This window comes from Seriola dumerili, unplaced genomic scaffold, assembly GCF_002260705.1.
Source record: "Seriola dumerili isolate Sdu_G_001 unplaced genomic scaffold, Sdu_1.0 BDQW01000273.1, whole genome shotgun sequence".
In the NCBI taxonomy this organism is placed as follows: Eukaryota; Metazoa; Chordata; class Actinopteri; order Carangiformes; family Carangidae; genus Seriola; species Seriola dumerili.
In genome coordinates, this window is record NW_019174528.1 from 1,983,947 (window position 1) to 2,004,416 (window position 20,470).

Genomic DNA, 20,470 nt, shown 5'->3' on the forward strand with positions numbered 1-20,470 from the left:
GATGGGGTTGAGGTGACGCCTCTGTGCAGGACAGTCAAGTTCTTCCACACCAAACTGAGAAAAGCATTTCTTTGTGGACCTGGCCTGGGTCATAGGATTCCTGTGGGATTAACCTGGAGCGGGTTGTATAAGTATACAACATGTAGTCCTGACGCCATCTTCTGTTAGTCGTTGTGTTGCACCATCAGTGCATGACGTGTGTGTATTGACGACGCATGGCACATACAAGCCAGCGAGGCATCATGTGTGTAGCTGCATCAACACAAACTGCAGTATGTACACTGTGCATCGTACGGTACATGAGTTAGGTCTAGGTCTTTAAGATGAAACCCAACTGAACCGTAACCGGCACCGGCAAAGCTAAGACCCAAACCAAGAGCCAGAGCTTATTGTATTTGTCTTTATTTCAAACAGTCAGAGAGAACAGGATAATAAGTTCTTGATGAAGTACATTCAAATTGTGAGCGAACCCAATCCAAGCTCTAAACTTTAAAACGAACCCGACCCAAAACCCAATATTTTTGTTGGGACCTGTCAAATTCATGGTGGGTTGAAGGAACTCCAAGCCGCTGGAGTTTCTAGCAGTTGTGACATCAAGGTAATGATTTTTCCCCCAGTAGACGAGTATTTGATTTATCTCATCCATTCTTAAGTGTTACCTCACGTAATGGCGACAGTCCTTTTCCCTTTTTCCCACTGGGCATTGCTGTCTACTTGAAACATTACACACAGGTCCAGTTTCCCTAAATTCTGTTCTCAATGATCAATTTGGCAGCGCACGACTTACATCCAACACCATGTTAAGCACAAGTAGTTGGTTTCCTAACCTTAACCATACTTTAACCACAGACTCTCAAGAGAGACGTTATTCTCAAAGCATATTAGACATTGAAAAACATAACAAAACAAAAATCCACAGGGTTCTGCAGAACCGTCCAACATGAACTCTCTGTCTGACGATCAGATGGATGCAGATAAAAAATTTATTAATACATTAAATTTGAAAAATCTGAACCTTCCCAAGACTGTGAAGCTTTATGCAACAAAATGTGGGTTCTGCTACCTGACCTAAAACAGACCTGAAACCCAAGACTTTAGTCTCGACCTGTTGGGTTCAGACCAGGAAGCAGAACTCCAGCTTGTGTGTGTGTGTGTGTGTGTGTGTGTGCGGAGGCCGGCGAGAGCGGTAAGAGCTTTAGGCGTTAATATATTGTAGCTCTGCAATTATAGCTCCCCTGACACACATGTACACCTCGATGTGACGAATCAGTCCTGGGCAATGAAAAGAATGATTCAATAAGAGCCGGTGAAGTCCGAGGGAGAGAAAGAAACTGAGGAAAAGACGAGAGAATTAGGGGGAGGGGGAGTGAGACAGTGACACACAGAGAGAAATGGAGGATGGAAACAATTCAGTGTCCTTGGAAACCAATAAGGCTAATTTGAATTTGAGACTGAGGACTTCTTCTCTCTTCTTTCGCCTCGTATGACCTCCCTCCTCGCCCTTCTTCTGCGCTCCCCAATCAGTTTAATCTCTCCCTGCTCATCCCTCCCAGATGCTCTCCCTCTCTTTTTCTCTCCTCTCTTCCTCTCCATCCGTCGTTCATTACCACGCTCTCTCTCTCTCTCTCTCTCTCTCTCTCTCACCCTCACCAAAGCAGATTTCTTTTCCATGACGGATGGGCTCTGCGAATGCTCATCCAAAAGCTCTGTCAGATCTTCAGCTCACGTAGTAAAAAAAAAAAAAAAAAAAGCGGAGAGAGGCGGGCGGTTCACTCGGGGACATGCGTGGCATTATGGGGCGGGGATTGTGGGAGTCAAGAAGAAGGGGGTTTGGGTTTTGGAGGGTACTTAGCGTCATTTTGTCAATGCCTGGATCTAGTTGTGGTCGCCCATGCAGAGACCATATTAGCCATGGGAAAGCTGCTCTGGTGCTTTAAAGAAGAAGGAAAAAAAAAAAGATTTATTTTTTTTTTCATAGATCTCCCTCTTTTCCTGCTCTCACCCCATCAGTTTTTCCCCATGCATTATTTCAACAGTCTCTGTGGTTCTCCCACAAGCCTGATGCCTCGCGGGCAAGTCCTTCTCTTTCAACATCTTAACCATAACCCCCTCCAGCCTTTTCTCTCCTCACTCCGCTCTGCCCTCACTTTTCCTCCCCATCTCTCTCTCTCTCTCTCTCTCTCTCTCTCTGTCTACGATGTGCAGGTCTCATGGGGGAAGACAGTTGGCAGGATGCAGGCTTGCTGCCATGGCAACAGGAACCCTCCCTCTCCCTCAGGTCTCCTTAGCAACTAGTAGCTTGGCTTTGTAGTAATGAGCCGGCCCAGCATGCCATGCCGGAGAAGCACGAGATGTTAGTGTGTGTGTGTGTGTGTGTGTGTGTGTGTGTGTGTGGCTTTGTCTTTGCAGGGGTGATATGCACACTGTCAGAGAAGGCTTTGACTTCTGTTCCAATGTCAATTAATAGTTCAGGATTAGAAGTTCGGTTAAATTTATGACTTGGGAATATGACTATGTCTTCGCTCATCAATTTAATTTAATTTTCCCAGATTGCATCTGCTGAATGGAAATGTATAGCCCTCATCTTGGAATAATCACAGACAACACACACCACAAACACAGCAGAGGGTCTGAATCATAAAAAAAAAATAAATTCTTTTAAAATTGGCATGCTTCAGAATAGCACATCAGATGAGAGATGTGTTTCTCTTAAAAGAAATTTGAGTTCTCAAAAAAGTGAGACAGTGTGAAATGGCAAAATTATTTTCTGGGGGGAAAAAAAAAAACAAAACAACAACCTCAAGTCACAGTTTTTCAAGACTGTCTCCAAAGCTGAACAAAATAAAAAGACAAAAAGATGTATTTATTAAAGGCAATGAGTGCGCGCTGTATGATTCCCATAAATTAACTTTAATTACTATTCCTGTCTTGCTTGCTTGGGTATTTGAATGTGGGCCCCAAAGCAGGTATCAGGTTACTGAGAGGCAATTAAAGATGAAACTAATGATGATCCATTACGAACAGAGACACCACCCAAGTCGCAGTGAAATATGATACAGACACATCTGTGTATGCGTTTTGTTCTGATAAATGCTGTGATCAGAAGTCAGCGTGAGGATTCCTGCAGTTTACTGAAGCGTCACAGTTTATGAAACGAGCCGCCTGTTAAAGCGATAGTTCGGGTTATTTGACGTGGGGCTTCGGATTTTTTCGGATTCGGTCGAATCGCTCTGTGTTTGGAGAAACGGACAAAAGTGTTTTTTTTTTAGCCACGCAGAAAAGTTGAAGTGTACGCTTTATTTTGAATATTTCAAACAGCCCATTCCTTTTGGAACTACATTTTTCTGACCGTTGAACTACTGTATTCCTACACAAGTGCACCTACGCTGAGCATTTTCTGACTCCCAAAACAGCCGATCTGCACCTGTGCGTAGTAATACGGTAGTTCAGCGGCTGAGGAAATGTAGTTCCAAAAGAAAAGGCTGTTTAACGGCGAGATAAAGAGCTGAAAATATTCAAAATAAAGCACACACTTCAACTGATGTTTGCTTTTCCCACGGCTTAAACACTTCATTTGCTCGTGTGTTGTTCCAAACTGAGAGCGCACTGAAGGTAATACAATGACTGCCCACGTCAAACAACCCAAGCTATCTCTTTAAGGTTTGCAGTGCGATGGTGTGATGCTCTAGCCCGGGTCCAGATCTCTGAAATGCTGCGCACAACTTCAATTATACTAGAGATTGGCAGCTGTTTACACAGTACCAATCAGGATTAAGAGTCATCTCTCCTGGACCGGAGCCAGAAAAAATAACAATGGAAACATGGACAGCTACAAAAAACAAAAACAAAATTTGCCAGCATGGATGAAACTACAGCTGCAGCAACCTTAAGTTTCTGTGTGTGCTGAAAGTGTCGTTAGTGGGATTGATATGTCACTAATGGTTAGAGAAAAACAACATATTCTCCCAAACAGAATCCAGCGAAGAACACGTCACACTGAATGAATAAAGTGAAAGAAAATGGCAATTCGATCCGAACAGACGAGCGATTGTCACTGTTGAAGTAGTAAATTCAAGGCGGGAGTGTGATACTTTAATCAAGCAGCAGTTTGAGAGCAAAGGTGCTCAAACTCTGAATATTCAACAATCCCTGCCTTTTTTTTTTCTCCCAAAATTATAATGAATATTCAATACAAAGTGAATACTCATGGTCATTATTAAGTGGTTTGTCGGTGCTGTTTCGGATTAAATCAAACTAACCTATAACTGAGGTGCAGACTCTTAAAGAAAAGTTGACCACCTCTTCTTCAGGAGTCTGTTATTCATTCAAGGCTGCAGCGTTCAGTGTGGAAAAGCTTTTAAGTTATGGATGAAAAAGCCAAAGGTTGAACGTACTTGAATTAAATGAACATAAGAAATGTTTTTTTTTTTTATTCTTATAACAAGCGCCTGGTATTTTTGAGTACGTCCTTGTCTCTTTAGTTCCTCAAGTCAATCTAGCCTTTCTAGCTTTTCATTAATGTGCCATTCAGCGTGTCTAAGCCCGTGTTGCTGCCAGTGTATCAGCTTTTGACTGTGGATCAGTGCATTTGTTGGAGGTGTCGTACGGCGTCAGCGTGTGGATGGATGTGACAGCTGAGTGAGGTGGGTGGTGATCCCCTGAGACCTGATGGCAGGTGTGATCAGGCCTGTTTCTCAGCTTCTCTCTTGGCTCCCATAGGTGTCACAAGGCTCCACCTGGCACGTGCAAACTCCCCCGGGGACGGAGCCGTGGAGGTGACTCCTTTTTTTTTTTATGAGTGCGAGTCAAAGGTGGAGGTGACACACTACATTTACTTTTGTTGCCGACTCTTGTAACCGAGGGGATTTTTTTTTTCTGTACGTGCCGTCTTTTTAAAGTTTTTCATTGCATCAGAAACTCGCTTCATCAAATAATGCATTGTGATGTAGAAAATATGGTTAAATTCATATAAAGACCTCACACGGCTAGAAGCTAGCAAACGAAACAAGACAAGCTCGCTCTTGCTAGCTTTTTGCCCTGTGACGTAGCTAGCTAAAAAAGCTAGCTAGTAGATAGCAAAAAACAAAACAACTCAAGTCTACAATGTGGGGTGAGCATTTCTAGTTTATAATTGCTGGGATAGTAATATTGTTCTTTAACCTCTCAGCGCAGTTAATAGCAAGTGGTAATCTAACTTCATGGGAGCAATAGAGTAAAACTTTAGTTTTGTTGTTTGAGTCTCTGGTTCACTGGGCAGCTAGCTTGTAGGTTTTTTTTTTTTATCAAAGAAGGGCTGAAGCTTTTACGCTAATAAAAATCAAAAAGACAAGAGGGAAAACATTTTATAGCTTTTATTCATGAAACTATCCCTAAAAAACCATTAAAGAGTGAATAGCTCACTGTACACTTGTGATAACTGAGCGTATCACATAAACAAGGGTGATTTAAAAAAGGGAGTGATGAGAATTTTTACTGTATTTTTACCCAGCAAATTGCTTAAATTTTAATGATGTACTATTTTGTAGTCAAAGTCCTGGAGCAGGACACAGCAGTGCCCCCCCCCCCACACACACCCCTCCTGGTGATTGTGATGTAAAGCCAACAGGAAGGAAGCACCACTCATGTCCACTCTGGGTCCATCAGTCTTTGCAGAGCTGACTGTGGCCTGAGGACCGGGCATCTCTGGCACGCAGGGAGGATTTTCCGATCCCCTGCCCTGCTTTCAGATGCTCGTTAATCTGCCGGCTCTATTTTTATCTGCCCTCTCCTCCCGCCCCCGGGCTCTCCGCCTTCACTCACTCCTTATGTCCGTCCGCAGAGGGAGAGGCTGCCTCGGCAGGCCGGCAGCTCCAATTAGAGGCCTCTCCGCTGGGGATTGGGCTTGCTGTCCGCCCCTGGCCCCCCCGGGCTCTCTCTTCTCGTCTACCTTTCTCAGGTTAGCCCCAGACGATGCTTTGCTCCCTGCCTCTCTCCGCCCGTCTCTTCCCTCCCTGTCTGCCGTGTGTCTCTGTCCCCCCCCCCCCCCCCCCCCCCCGAGCTTGTGGAGCTCCGCAGGGAGTAAGGGGGAGTGAAAGGCCTTCTGTCGCCTGAGGGCTGGCTCTAGTCCCTCAGCTGTACTTTGAGGAGAAGCTAACTGGTGCACCTTTCAGAAGGCGGCCTCAGTACAACTGCTGGAGACACTAACTCTGATCATACTGTCGCACACATTGCCAGTGTGCGGCTGAAACTGCTGCTAGTGTGACAAACACCATCATTCCTCCTTCACACTGAGGAAGTAGGATTCTTCAAAGATTCTTTGATGGGGTCAGTGGTCATGGCTCAAAGAACCACCAGTTTAAAAATACTTTACAAATGCAGTTCCTCACTTGTTCTCAAAGGCTCCTTTGTTTTAACCTGCTGTATTGTAGCATTCAGTCTTTCCATAAGTGTTATTTAAGCTGCTACATGTGCTACAAGAGCCATTTAACCATGTCAGTTTCTGTTACGACTATTAAATCATATTTCAGTATTTGCAGCTTTAAACACTGTGTCGGTCGTGATGTTTTAACGGTAGCAGCACAACTATTGTTATGAAAATGTGAATGCACATCTTGGTCTGTGCTGCTCCTGGCCTTATATACAACTGTGTTATTGTTGCTGGCTGCAGTGTATTCCTGTGGATGCTCTGACCCATTATTGTCCTGCAGTCGGCCAAAAGAAAAGCATTTTTTTCCCAGCTTAGCTCCCACCCAAACTCCGCATGCTCACACCTTCTCCAACCCCATTAATCCCTCAGCCTCCCACTTCTTTATTTCCCTTCAAAGAGACAAGCGCTGCCCGTGACATCAGTCACAGGAAGTGAATCTTTAGCGTTGACTAATTTCCATCGATTGCCTCCAGACAGGCTTAGCAGACGAGACCCATTCCCACACAGAGCCTGGCTGCTCTCATTTAAGTCTCCCCGCCTGCAGAAAACGCTCCACAATGAACGCAGTCAGCGCTTTTATCTTCTCCCCCACTCCTGCTTATTATCAAATAAATGTGCAGCATAGAGAGATACCCATTGACAGGACCGTGCATAATGACTCCTGGCTGTGTGAAATGGATTAATAAATAATGGTTGAGCAAGGGGAGAAAACAGCTTTGCCTAGTCCCACCACTTCTCAACAAGGCGGCGTAGAACAATCCCCGCAACACTCGGCGGGATTGTGCCGGACCACATCTAATGGAGTGCTGCATGGAATTTAAAACGCAACCCTCCTCTTGCATGTGCCGTGCAATGCGTCATAAATTAGAGGTGGGCTCCTTAAAATATGAAGCAGACAGCACTATAAAATCCACTACATGATGTTCTACTGAATCCTCTAAAGAATCCCCTGCAAGAGGCTTCTCTCCTGCGAGGATACAGAGGTAAAAGCAGCCTATAAAAATGTCCATGAGCAGAACTCCTCTGCAACCTGTTTCCCGTCTCGCTGCTGACAGAGCTGCAGCAGAAGGTAAATCAGTTTCCTTTTTGCTTCTGCTTTCACGCTCTCATGAGTATACCAACAGTTCAAACACACATATCCTGCAGTTTCCATGTGCAAACTCAATTGAACAGGCACACAGTTGAGCGTGCAAACACCAGAGGCCTCCTTGTTTTTAACAAAGCATCCTCATCCATCCCCTGTCAGTGACATATTGCTTCATTAACACTCTTGGCTTTGTGTATATTGACAGCTTTTTTCAAAATGGCAGAGAGTGAAAGTGTTCCTGCCGCCCGCGCTGCACCAAAGGGGCTTAAACAGACTATAAAACCCAAACTGAGGCTGTGATAGTGAAGTGTGTGCTCCGACTGTCACTGTACCACCGTGCCAAAGCAATAAGTCTGAGACACGAGGTGAAAAGGTCTCAATCTCCTTTACGCTAGATTAAGCAGCAGCTTGATCAAGGCGTCTTAAGTGCTTCATTTTGGAATCAGGATCAATAGCCGCTAAGAAGAATTGAGCTAGGAGCTTGGGTAGGTAGAGCTGATTGAATAGAGGCTAATGACTTCTCAGAAGCCCCTTACAGCAGAGGAATGGCTTATACTGTATATCCTGCGTGTGTTTTTATTTTCCTTTAACCTTTTTATTTATTTTTTTATTTTTTTAATGAAATGTAATCTATTTCCCAGCTCAGGTTCTCACAGCAGCCAGACAAAGTAACAGTACGAGTGTGGACATGCAAAAACACCCAGGACGCTGGTGAAAAACATGTTTTCTACCACGAACCACAGTGAGGCTGTGACGTGACGTAGATGGGGGTCAATCCAGATTTATTTTTCCAAGACCCGTGAAAAACCTGTGCTTGTTTTTCTTGGCTTCCAATAACTGCCCGACCAATTATGTCTATCAACACCGCGCCCACCCTCGGTCGCCATGATCCGACCAATCCCCACCCTGTCTCTGTGGTTTCAGGGTGAAACCCAGCTGAGGAGTGCCCAGAATTAACCAGGATTAGCCTTGGATTGTCGGGGATTACTCAGGCTGGAGAGGGATTAAGTATGATTGCCAGTTTGAGGTGGGTGGGGGTGTGTGTATATGTGTGTGTGTGTGTGTGTGTGTGCGAGAGTCGGAGTGCGCGTGCACATTTAGGTGAACGTGTCAAGTTGTGAAAAATATGTGGTGACATTTGTTTAAATATGTAGTGTGTGTGTTGTACAGCGCTGCCCGGACTGCAGAGTCTAGAAAACAGCAGATATGATTTGATCTCCACATCTTTAACGGCCTGAAAAAAAAAAAAAAAAAAAGGTGCAGAAAAGGCTGGAAACAGTTTTTTTCCTCTGTTGTTTGACAAGGTCCAGATATATTTTGATATTAGTTAGTCTGTAGAATTAATATGGAGGCTTTTCTCTACTCAGACACAAAGCTCTGTGGAGAGAATTGCTAGAAACGGAGAGACAGCAAGAGGGAAAAGGGTGCAATGGGTTACATCATTCTTGTTGCTATGCAACACAAACTGGATAATTTGCAATGGATGTAATTAGTGTTAGCTAGCTAACCCAGAATAAAAAAGGGACAAGGGGGTAGAAAATAATAATAATCAAGAAAATTAGCCATTGCTCTGTTATTGCGATTCTGAAATGGAGGATGTGGGAACACAGCGTCCTGCTGAAGAGAGCACACATTTTCTAACCATTTAAAAAGCTGTTTGGAGACAAGGTCTCAATATAAATATAGGTGCCAGGGCTGGACAAAATAATAGCAACCCACAATGTAACATGACGTACAATCACAGAGGGTCAATCCACCTTTCTCAGTTTCAACACAACCTGAAACAAAGGGTGAGTTTAAGCTGTAGTAGACTGAATTAGACCGTACAGATGTTCCTGTCCATCCTCTGTTTGCTCAGGTTGGAGTATGTTAAAGAGACACTTCACTGCTTTTACACATGAAGTTTCATTTACTCACCACAGGGTGTGGTACGAAGCCCGTGACAACAGTTGTATTCTCTTTTATGTGGCTCTGGAAAGAGCTTTCCAAAGTGAAACTGAAAAAAATAACCCTCCTGATGTCATCACGGTCTAAATAAAGATGCTTTTGAGGTGCATTACAGAAAGTGTATTTCTTTGGAGCTACAGACCAGAAGTGAGGATGTCTTTACCTCAACTGTTCTTCTATAAATCTGTCTGTTGCTCTTTGTTTAATTGTCAGAACAAGTGACAAATAAACTAAACAAATTGACCAGTTTTTACCAGCAAAACAAGGTTCAAATTGCCCATGTAAACTTTTATAGCAAGCTGTATGTAAAGTGATATGCTTGTAAAATATAAACATATATTGAGCACACAGATAGACTGAAGAAATGGATCATGGTGTATGATGAATCAAACATATACCCACCTGTGTGCATCACTCAGCACCTTTTTTGAAATAGGCATTTTAAGATAACTGCTCGTGCACAATTAGTGAAGTCCTGTCTGCATAAAGGATGTGAGTTAATTTGAAAATTTAATTGAATGGAAAAGTCAGTGCTGGTGATTCTGATGTGGACGCCAGCGTCCAGAGGTTTGCATGTGTTGAAAGAAACTTCTCCCCTTCCTCCTCAGCTGCGCTCGGTGTCCTGCTGAGTCAAAGCAGCAAAAACAATAATCTAGGAAATGTGAAGCTTGTGACAGAGGGTGAAGCAGGAGCTGCAGGACCTCTAGCAGCTGTTTGCTCAGACGAACATCAGTGGAGTCTGTCCATCCAGAGTAGACTGAGCAACAGGGAAGTGGATGGCTACATCTGTTTTCGATGGTAGCATGGCACATCAGTCTTATTTATTGTCTGGCAATTCAAACCTGATTTTTGCATAACAGAGCTCATTTTTGCACTTGGGGAAAACAATATTTCATTGACGTTTTTTATTACCTAAAAAGTTCCAGCAGGGATGATGCTGTATTTAGATTTTAAAAATAGTCAGTAGCTGTGTGACTACATCAATGAAAGATGTAATAAAGATGTAACAATGATCTATAACTGCAAGTCCACAGGCCTCGCATTACATTAGCTTTAAAGCTCCATCCAGTCTAAAGGTCTGTGTCCATGTGTAGTGTGATTATAGATCAGGTCTAGCTTCTATATTAATACTGTGAAAGTATCAAAGCCTCAGTCCACAGAGAAATGCACACAGCCTGTATTCAGAAACTGAGCCTTAAAACCAGCCGTCAGGACTTCTGGAACTTAGTGATGTCACAACAAAGCAGTCACCAAGCCCCGCCCACCTGAACCCACCATCCAAACAGGATTGGAACTGGTTTCTCTGAGTGTTTTTTACCTGAAATCTGCTATATTTTTATTGGATCACTCAGAAAACAAATCAGCCAATCAGAAGAGAGGCTCAGAGCCTCCTCTCTTCTGATTGGCTATCCGACCTGTTGTTACTAGAGCTCCAGAGAGAAGCCTGAGAGAGGAGATGTAAAACTACACTGAGATGGTTTCTGGTTGTTAAAAACCACAAACTTATCTTCTTATGGATCAACACTTCAAATAAAACATAGAAGAAGAAGGAAAATATGAAGTTTTAATGTTTTCACAGAAGATGTCTTACATTACATTCACACATTTCATATTTGTCAGCTGCGGTTAACTTTTCATGCTACCACTGAGCAACAGAAGACAGGAAACAGAGCCAGGCCTTTGACAGAAAATAAACTGCACAGATACAAAGTAGCACAAACTAATGAGTGGTAGTTTAAGGCGGTTAGAGTAAATCACAGTGCAGGCAGGATGGAGATGACTGACAGGGCGAGCATGAAAAGAGAACAAACCCAACCGTTGATGGTTTTTCTGTCAATGTTCAGACTTTTGTCCTTCTCTTAAGTGTCTGTTTCTTTCAAACACTGGCACAGAATTACAGTTTTGCATCGATAAAGGGTTTGTACTTTAGAGAGTCGACAGTCAAAGCTGGAGGACTCCTGCTCGTCCTCCGCCGTGTCGGTCGCTGGGACAGGGTCGGCTCTGAGGCTGCTGCTGTAATCACATTCACACAAAGAAATGATAAACAGTAGTATGGCCGACAGTTTAAACTGACTAGTTACTCCTTTGTACTTTAGCATTATTAATGTTACATGTCAAAAACCCGGTAAGCAGAGACCTACAGTATCACCAGGCGCTTCATGATAAGTTGACCTTCACTGATGACGTACGACTCGTGGAGAAGAAAGCCACAAAAAGTGGCTGAAACGATTTTGGGAAACGTGACTGTCGCTCTGGTTCTGACTGCACAACAGGAGGCTAAAATACTGTTCAGAGAAACCTACAGTGAGTGTCCTTTTTGTTCCTGTAAGTTAGGTTAACCTGCTTGACTCTCTGGTTATACACTGCAACATTCATCCTGCAGTGTCACATTCAGGGCTGAAGGGCAAGAAACTTTGCTTCCACGTCGTGCAAACCCGCTGCACGTGCACATTAGTGTTTCCTCCGATGGTCTTGCACTAATGCTCTTAAAATCAATTTTTCTTGGAAAGTTTTACAGATGTAAAACCTCCATTTAAAAACAAAAAAAACTAATAACCGACCTTGTGTGCAGTTGTAGATGTCCTGTCAACAGATTCACAGATATTTGCTTTTATAGTGGTGGTCTGTGGAGAAAATGCTTTTTGGGCAGCAGGGATGTTTTTCATTGTAATACAGTGAGTGGCCACTGGAACAAATTGTTCCTCTTAAAAAAAAAAAAGAAAAGAAAAAGCTCTTAGTTGTTCTCATGAAAACTAATCACTTTTCTTTGTATTTAGTTCTGTCAGGTGTTTGCTGCCTTCTGCTATATCTCTTCACGTCGCTTTCTTTGTTATGATTTGATTTTAATGTGGCATGGAAAATACCTGTCACAATAAAAAAAAATAAAAAAAAATTCAATCAATTGTTAAAACCAAAAGGCTAAATACTTGTCACTTAACATGTTTTTTTTAATTGAATTATGTCACAGTAAAAAGTGTGTGTTTGTGGCATTTAAAATCTTCCGTACATAAATCGTTTCCTGGCGTTTTGGAAAAAGGTAAAAGTGAAAGAATCGTGTCGACAGACCTGTGCGTCCACGGGCCATTAGCTAACCACTGGACTGACTATCCCCTGACTCAGTAAAAGCAGCAGTGTGTCAAGATCAAACTTAGTCAGTAGTTATAAATATAATATACAGTCGTGGAGTATATACAGTGCGGCGGGTTCCCTGTGGAGGAGCAGCGTGGATGTTGAGGCCAGATTCAGTCAGCGTTTTTTTCCTCTGCAACAGTCCATCTCCTCCTGCAGTGGCAGAGAGGCAAAGGCCGAGAGCGGAGTGAACGGGCTGCTCCACTCCAGAATCAGTCTTTCTGACAAGTTAATATATACGCTGAAGAAGCAGGGATGGGCAGCTGTGTGCCGTGGAGGGCTGAGAGGCTGCGGGTTTCATCCCAGCCAAAGACTACGCCGGAGGATTTCACTGATCAGCGCCTCCACTGTGACTGACGGTGTGCCAATCAGTGACATCTCCTGCTATATGGCCTTTGATTGCTCCGATAACCACGACTCTCCTCCGTCCCATCGCATGTGATGGTCCAGTCCTGCAACACAGTCACGTTGATTTATGAGGTTCCCTGATTTTTCCTTTTTGTTTTCTTCCTGTGGTTTTGTCCTAATTGTTGCACTTAGCCTTAAAGTGGATGGTATTGTTATGTTAATTACAGCAGTAATAGTCAATCACTGAAGAGGATAACAGCATCCTTGCACAGGTTTATTTGGTCTATTGCATTTATTTATTTGGTCCCGGCAGTTTCCAAAATTTTCCAACTCATGGCAGCTTGAAAATCTCCAAAATGTTGGCGGCCCACATCCGACCCCAGAAAGCCAAATTATCCCTTCTATTCTATGTATTAAAATGATAAATTATTAATAAAGATAATTTCTTTTAAAACATTTAAACATTTTTTTATATTTACATATTATATTTATATTATAACTGCACTGTTTTGCAGATGATTTGTCGGCCCACTTGCAAAACCTTCGCGTCCCCCTGGTGGGCCACAGCCCACAGGTTGGGAACCACTGGTCTACCCAAAGTTTTGGTTAAGTTTAGCTCCCACTGCATGTGTACCTTCGCTTTCAGTACATCTTCACCAGAATCGTTTTTTCAGGCTCGTTTTTACCAACAAATGCTCCAAATTTCATGAACTACCTTCCACAATGAGACATATACAGTAAGCATGTGTTTTCTCACAGCTCCAGTGGCGGGACGTTTTCATCTGTCAGTTGCAGATCGCTGTTGCAAAAATAAAACCATTTCCCGATCTGACACCTCTGTGATTGAGGTTTGGTTCGGTTCAGGCACAGAAACCACATGATTAAGGTCTGTGGATAGATGGTGGTTTGGGTTGAAGCTGCTGCTTCCTTAAGGTTTTGGAACGTTTGTTGTCATGGTTACAACTATAACTACTTAAGGTTAAGGCTAGGGAGCAGTAGTTGGGATCCTGGTTGAGAAACCGACTTTTACTGAAACAGTCGTCTGTGGTGTCCGATGACATGTTTTTTGGCATTTACTAAAACAAGCGACGCTGTTATTTTCATTAGTTGCATCTCAGTGAACTTCACTGCCATTAAAAGAAAAAAGATGTTTTTGAGCTTATTTTGTTTGAGTTCATAGTGTCAACAGAATACACAGGACAACATTCAGTACAGAATACCAATGAAGCTAATAGACACATTGAAATACTCATAATACCATAAATAAATGAAGAATGATTTAGAAGTAATGGGAGATGCATGTATTTTAGCCACAAAGTGGGTTATAGAAAGTAACATTATTTTTCTTTTATTGGATTTTCGATCTATAAATTACAGTAACTCCAAAACTAGTATATTTTCCTGCCAGATGCCACTGGTAGAGTGAGGTAAACAGAGGTGTTTCTGTTATTTTTTTCGAATGTGATTGAATTAAAACTGGCTGTAAAAAATAACAGAAAAACCTGTTTGTATAATGTAACAGTTAAACAGCCCCACAAACTGCATCCTCCAAAATGACTGTACAGTTATTATTAGGTAAACCTAATGAACTGGATACAAAACAGCAGAAACCAAATATATAAAACCTTATTATATTGACACAAAGTAGTAAATATGATGGATTTAAGTTAGTTTGATTGGATACATATTTATTGTCTTGATGAATTGCATACTGGTTGTCAATTTAAAGTGCATAACCTAAATTGATTCATGTCAATCAGCTCAGTTGTTATGAAACTACTGAATATGAAGCTTAAAGCTCCTCCAGTGTAAAGGTCTCTGTCCATGATTAGTGTGATTATAGATCAGGTCTAGCTTCTATATTAATACTGTGAAAGTATCAAAGCCTCAGTCCACAGAGAAATGCACACAGCCTGTATTCAGAAACTGAGCCTTAAAACCAGCCGTCAGGACTTCTGGAACTTTGTGATGTCACAACAAAGCAGTCACCAAGCCCCGCCCACCTGGACCCAGCATCCAAACCTTTACAGGATTTGGTTTCTCTGAGTGATTTTACCTGAAATCTGCTACATTTTTATTGGATCACTCAGAAAACAAGTCAGCCAATCAGAAGAGAGGCTCAGAACCTCCTCTCTTCTGATTGGCTCATCGACCTGTTGTTACTAGAGCTCCAGAGAGACGCCTGAGAGAGGAGATGTAAAACTACACTGAGATGGTTTCTGGTTGTTAAAACCACAGATATATTTTCTAATGGATCAAAACTTCAAAATAAAACACAGAAGAAGAAGAAAATATGGCGCTTTAAAGAACTCTAGGTCTTTTATATCTTCATTTGTCTTTTGCTGATTTGTGGATGATTCATTGGTGCTGCATTGCACTCCTGTGTTCAGTTAAGGGGTCGATCATTTAGAAACCTCACTTAGCCACAGAATTAGCTGGCGAATATTAGCGCCGAATTTTCGCTGTGAGCAGTTTCATTACAAAAAGTCTTTAAAGAATGTTGATTTAATCGCATTATATTCAGAAGGCAATGCAGGGAAGCCGCCACATCACAGTACTGTACAATGCACCAGCAGGTGAAGGGGAACAGCAGTTGTGGTATAATTGTTGCTCTGGTAGTTGTACAGGAGATCTCTTTCTATTCACACACACACACACACACACACACACACACACACACGGCTGCTAATCACAGCTTGGTACAGGTAGTGAGGCATTGGGACTACTGGTGATTGAGCCTCCCTGGTGGATTGGAAGCAGGAATCTGACAGACTCAGATAAAAGGCTGTTTGGAGTTGCCTGCAGCATCAAACAGCATCAACCCCCCCCCCCTCCTCCTCTAACCCCCCCGCCCTCCCCAACCCACCCACTCCCCATCTCTTCCCCACCATCACCTCCACTCTCTTCATTTCTCCCTCTTTTGGTTTACTCTGTTGCCATGGCTACGCCCAGCCAGAGCTGTCATGTTGAGGAGGAACCTGTCAGGGCGCCGCTCTCAGATCACCTGATGCAGGTCGCCTCCACTGGCGGCCCTCTTTTCGCACAGCGTCATCGTTCAATTTGTCTTTGATTAAGTCTGCGCTCCGTGGCGCGCCGCAGCTGAGAAGTGAAGTCGGGTCTATTTCGCCGCCAAACGGCGAGCATGTGCAATTTTGCCGACCTGGTTTTTTTTTTTTTTTTTTTTTTGGAGAGGACCCCTCTGATCAGCAGAAGAATAAAAAAATAAATAAATAAAAAAAAAACCATCTCTACTATCCAATTTCCACGTCTGTGAACAGAGTCTAGCCAAAGCGGCGTGATTTGAATGGAGAATGGGATGAAATTACCTGTTAGGAGTCACGCTGAGGAGATGTGTGTGTGTGTTTGTGTGTGTGTGTGTGTGTGTGTGTGGAGGGGGCATGAATGAGAATAGTAGTGAGATACAAGACTGATCTGAAACCCACTTAAAGCTGAATTCCCCCTGTAAACATTTTTTGCTTGAAACCTATTACCTGCTGTTCTGGATGCTGTGCTTTTCATATTAAGCCGCAGCAACAAAGAGCTGTCACCTCCTTCAGCCGGCCGTCCAGTTCACAGCCATGCAGCTCCGCGTGCTGCCACAGTAACATATGCACACTGTATGGATTACACCCCCCCCCCCCCCCCCCCCCCCCCCTTCTCCTCCATTGAACACAGATTTGCATCTCCTGCCGTTTCCTAATATTCACTCGCCTTTCAGTGGCAATGAATGAATGAAAGAGAGAGAGAGAGAGAGAGAGAGGGGCGAGGGAAGTTGCGTAAGGTGATGAGTGGATGGATGTGGAGAGAGGGAGAGAATGAGCAATGTCGTGATCAGGAGACGCTGGGACTCGGGAGAGGGAGATGAATGGGGCTGGGAGCAGGAAAATTGGACAGGAGGCGGGGAGTGAATGAAGATAGAGAATGGCTCCAGATATCAGGAGACAGAGATTGTGAGCTGTGTGCAGGTAATAAACAAGGCAGAAATAGATAGATATCTCAAGAGAGGAAAAAGAAAAGTGAGTGATTGCGTGCATGGGGTAGAAGTTGGGGGTGAAGGGAAGAGATGCGAGTGGGGGGGGGTGGGGGGGGTGTTAGTTTCTCCCAAAAGAACCAAAAAAAAAAAACTAAACAGCAAAAGAGGAAAAGAAAGAGACGGCAAATATAAAAAAAAAAAAAAAAAAGAGACGGGAGGAAAGCTGGAGAGAGTGTGAATAATGACACAAACAGGAAAGATTTGGATGAACACGCTGTACTTAAACTAACTTGGCCAGCTGAGATGATGTGTATCCCTGCTAAGCTCTCCTTTAGGCAGGCTTAGATCTCATCAACTCACTCCAGGTTGGCACTGGCTTCAAATGCTGCTGCGGAGCCTTGGATTAACTATACAGCCGTCACTCAGACACTTAAACAGGGGTCTGGAGAGGCTTATCCCCCCCACCCCCCCTTCCTACTATATGCTCGCCCACAACTGCCCCCCCCCCTCCCTCGTTCAAAGCTACTCGCGGGAAGACTTCGTCACAACGATATCCGTCATCGTTGCCTTCGGTTATGTTAATTGTGCAATGGGTTTTAAAAAAGAGGTTAAAAGAGCATGTCCCACCCCTCCTCTCACCCCCTCCCCCCCCCACCCCCGTTTACTTTCCCTCTATCTTATTCCAGCCCTGTGTATGAGTGCTTCTATTTTATTTATTTTTTTTAATTCTGGTGCTCTTCCAGATCTTCTCCTGCCAAATACCGCCCGCTCCCTCTCCTCCCTTCCCTCCCTCCCTCCCTCCCTGTGTCTGGCTGGATCTCAGCGCTCCATATATTTGGAGGCCCTTGCAATCGATACAGGCTGTCTGTGATTGGGTTGCCTTGCGTGATTCATTTCTGTAACCTTGGTGATGGTTTGATGTGGAGGCTGCACCCATGTCCATATTATGACTCAGTGAGCGCGTGTGGAAGAAGAGAGGTTGGTCAGGGAGGTATCGATTGGTCCTTTATCTCCCTGTCCTCTTTGCTCTCCCCTCCATCTCCCTCTCTTTCTTTATCCATCCTTTTCTCGCTTGCTGTGCAGCCTTGATAGTTTGGTCATAATTTGAAATGACTTTGTGTTCTCAAGAAATGATTATTTAACCCTAAATGTTCCCTTGGGTGTTAATGTTTATCTCCTTCTTTCTCCCTTTCTCTCCCTTCTCCTCTCCACCATCTCCTTCCCCATTTCCTCTCCTCTTCCAGAATTCAATCAGACACAATCTGTCCCTGCACAGTCGCTTCATACGGGTGCAAAACGAAGGGACGGGGAAAAGTTCCTGGTGGATGCTGAACCCAGAAGGCGGGAAAATGGGAAAGGGGCCGAGGCGACGCGCGGCCTCCATAGACAACGCACCCGCTACCTGAAGACCAAGGTCGCATCAGCCGGAAGAGAGCCGGGGCTGTGGGCCTCGGACGGGGACAAGGTCAGGGGGGCGGACCTGCATTACAAGGCTCCCCGGAGCACGGCAGTCCGGCAGGGAAAGGAGGTGTGGGCATTTGGGGGCGAGGAGTACGACACCTGGACAGATCTCCACTCCCGCACCTCCTCCTCTGCCTCCACGCTGAGCGGCTGCCTGTCCCGATCCTGGCTGAGGCGGAGGCCGACGAACCGGAGGAGGGCGGGCTGTCCTGTTCGGCCTCCCCTCGACTGTACCCCAGCCCAACCAGCACCCGTTCCCGCGGCCCTGGGAACTGGGGGCCACTGCCCCACCGTGGAACTGCCCCAGCTGACTGACCTGACCGGGGCTATCAGTCTAGATGAGAGCGGCTACCCCCAGCCGCCGCAAATCAAATGCAACAGTTATCCCTATGTGCCTGGGCCCAAGGCAGAGGGCTCGTACTGCGGGCCCATGTACGGACAGCCTTCTATGGGCATGCTCCGGCACCACACTCCCATGGAGACCATCCAGGAGAACAAGCCAGTCAGCTTCCAGCGCCCGATGAGGGGCTACTCAGAGAACAATGCCTGCAGAGTCTGCTCACCGGAGGTCCCTCGTACTGCAAACAAGACACAGTGCTGGGCCAGGGGCGGGAAACACACACACTAATAACACAGGGAACCAACGGCGTTCACAGCCAGCACAGCCACAATCAGAACCGCAGCCACAATCACAGCCAAGAGCACGCTCACAATCCCAGTCTACACAACGGCCACGGCTCCGTCCATGACCAGAACACAACCCACCATCAGAACCACAATCAGGGTCACAAACACCAAGCCAGCCTCGACTACAGCCACAGCCACAAGCCCCTCCCTGCGCACGACTACGGCCCGGGTCACGAGCACGGTCACAGTAACAAAGTGAACCCAGCCACGACCACAACCCTCGCTCCGGCCAGAGTCACATGCACAGCCACAACCCCATAACCCTATGCACAGCGGGCCTCACCCGCAGGCCCTCTCCCCAGGGTTAGCACTGACATCCTGCAGCCCTACAGCTCAAACCTCCAACCACTACGGGCCCCGCCCCCACCTCCCGACGTCGCCGTCCCTGCCGCCCAACCCCGCCGGCGTCATGGACGTTCCCTCAGGACCCCTGTCGCCTGGCGTCCGCGCCTCACCCCCGTCACCAGCCTTACCCGGGAGCCCACCATCAGGGGCATGACTGACTCCTGGCATGGCTACTACCCACACAATGCCGGTTACCAAGGGGCAACAGCACAACTCCCACAGCAGAATGGCCGCCACCCTGGAGATGGAGAACATACCCAATAGCCTGGACTGTGACGTAGACTCCATCCTGCTCATTGACTTCATGGAGACGGAGAGCATGGACTTCAACTTCGACGGCTCTCTGTCCCAGGGCGTGGGCATGGGATGGGCATGAGCTTAGGGGCGTTCGCTTGCCCGCCGCCGCACACAGTAACCAGAGCTGGGTGCCGGGGGTGAACCCAAGGCGTCTGTAGGGTTTGGTATAAGACACATGACTGGAAAGCTCACCCCACTAACTGGGCCAGGCTGCTGGGGGGGGGGGCAGGGGGGTGTACCCTCGGACTGACTGACTGTGATTCTTTTTCTCTGAGACTGTAGAGCAAAATACGTATCGTCATTCGTTTTTCCCGGGGACTCCTTCACCCCCGCACCCTCCTCCTCCTCCTCTCTCCTCTCTTTCCTCCCTGTTTATAAAGCCTTCTGTCTCCATATTGAACCTGCCCCCCCAATGAGCCCACTGCTAAAGACCCCCTTGTTTCGTGCCCTTCAGTTTATTTATTTTTTTATTTTATTTCCCGCTGTTTTCTTTTTTTCTTTCTTCTGGCTCTCCTCCCAGTCTCGTCCTGCCTGTTCTAAGCTCTCAGCACTTTACATCGTCCTTTCATACAGATGCAGTAACACAAAGACCAGGCAAAAGTCACGTTGTGTGTTGGCTTAAGTTTAATTGTATGCAATCCACTTTACAGTATTATCTCCTCCTACAAAGGGGGTGTTGTTTTTTGACTTGGGAACATGATCAATACAGCTGCATAAATATCTTTTCAGAGTAAGAGGTGCTCTCAGATTGCGGGGTGGGGGGGTGAGGGGGTGGGGGGTAGGTGGGTTA

General features: G+C 45.3%; 1 pseudogene; it reads left to right on the forward strand.

The window, feature by feature from the left end:
• LOC111230529 overlaps positions 1-19,838 on the forward strand; it is a 43,348-nt pseudogene extending 23,510 nt beyond the window's left edge.
• The last annotated feature ends 632 nt before the right edge of the window (positions 19,839-20,470 follow it).